Source organism: Momordica charantia, unplaced genomic scaffold (genome assembly GCF_013281855.1).
Source record: "Momordica charantia cultivar OHB3-1 unplaced genomic scaffold, Mcharantia_2.0 BLBB01000114.1, whole genome shotgun sequence".
In the NCBI taxonomy this organism is placed as follows: Eukaryota; Viridiplantae; Streptophyta; class Magnoliopsida; order Cucurbitales; family Cucurbitaceae; genus Momordica; species Momordica charantia.
The window spans coordinates 16544-17960 of record NW_028275270.1 but is presented as its reverse complement, the minus strand read 5'-3'; the positions used below and the strand labels follow the sequence as shown (position 1 = coordinate 17960).

Below are 1417 nucleotides of genomic sequence, written 5' to 3'. Positions count from 1 at the left end.
GGGGACTTTAGTTTTAAAATTATTTTCAAATTCTTTTAGTTTTTTTTTTTGTGAATTGTTGTTGGGTGTAATTTCCATCCACCGTTTTTGTTCTATATTTTTGGTCGTTTATCTCACAAGGGTACGTTAAAGTGCATGAGCACAAGATCTTTTCTTCTACCCCTTGACCCTGAGATTGAGCGGACCCTTCGAAAAACTCGAAAGGAGCAAAGACTTCGAAAACAACTAGAAAAGCAAAAAGAGAGAGAAGGTGAAATCAGTCCTGAAAGTGAGGTAGAGAGTACGAGCACATCGATGGCAGATATTCCACCTCGTGATCCGGTTGATCCACCTGCTGTTAACGGTAATATGAGGGATCATGCAAGAAATGATGAATTCAACCATATCCAGATGGCGGACAACAGAGACGTGGCAATGCGAGAATATGCCGCCACGGCTTTTCAGAACTTTGATTCAGGGATAGTCAACCCTATTCCAGCCCACGCAAACTTTGAGCTTAAACCAATGATGTTCCAAATGTTGCAGACAATTGGACATTTTGGAGGGCAGGAACATGAGGATCCACATGATCATCTGAAATCATTCATTCAAATTGCAAATGCATTTCGATTACCTGATATAACAGACGATGCTCTGAGGCTAACACTTTTTCCATTTTCTTTGAAGGACCAAGCTAGAGCATGGCTCAATGCATTTCCACCGGGATCCATCACCACATGGGGGTCGTTAGTGGAGAAGTTCTTAACAAAATTCTTTCCACCTACTCGCCACGCTGATATCAGAGAGGAGATCATCTCCTTTAGACAATATGATCGTGAACCTGTTCACGAGGCGTGGGAGAGATTTAAAGAACTAATCAGGAAATGTCCGAACCATGGCTTGCCGGCATGCATCCAGATAGAACATTTCTTTAGAGGTTTAGATCATCCTACTAAGATGATGCTAAACAATGCTGCCAACGGAGCCTTTACAAAGAAGACATTCAACGAGATAGTTGACATCCTAAAAGACTTAGCTTCACACAACGAACTATGGTGTTCGCAAAGATCTAGGGCAGCACCAAAGAAGCAAGATCCAGCTGGAGTTTTGGCTCTGGACATTGCGACCTCGATGCAAAAAGAGATGGTTACAATGAACCAGAGGCTGAAAGAGATGGCATTGGGAATAAAAAATCCATTAGCCACGCCGATACAACCTGTGCAGTCGGATTATTGCACTCCTGCCCCTGTTTGCCAAGTCAACGATCTCATTTGTTCATTTTGCAGTGAAAACCATATTTATGATAATTGTCCACATAACCCTGCTTCTGTTTTTTATGTAGGACATGGGAACAATAGGAACTTTAACCCATATTCGAACACCTACAACCCAGGTTGGAGGCACCACCCTAATTTCTCATGGGGAGGACAAGGAGGTT

The 1417-nt window shown here is 42.6% G+C and overlaps 1 non-coding gene across 1 annotated transcript; it reads right to left on the bottom strand.

Moving 5' to 3' along the window:
- Positions 1-774: 774 nt before the first annotated feature.
- LOC148207670 (small nucleolar RNA R71) lies at positions 775-881 on the bottom strand. Its single transcript, XR_015787731.1, has one exon. It is a non-coding gene; the product is annotated as a small nucleolar RNA R71 (small nucleolar RNA).
- Between the last annotated feature and the right edge of the window lie 536 nt (positions 882-1417).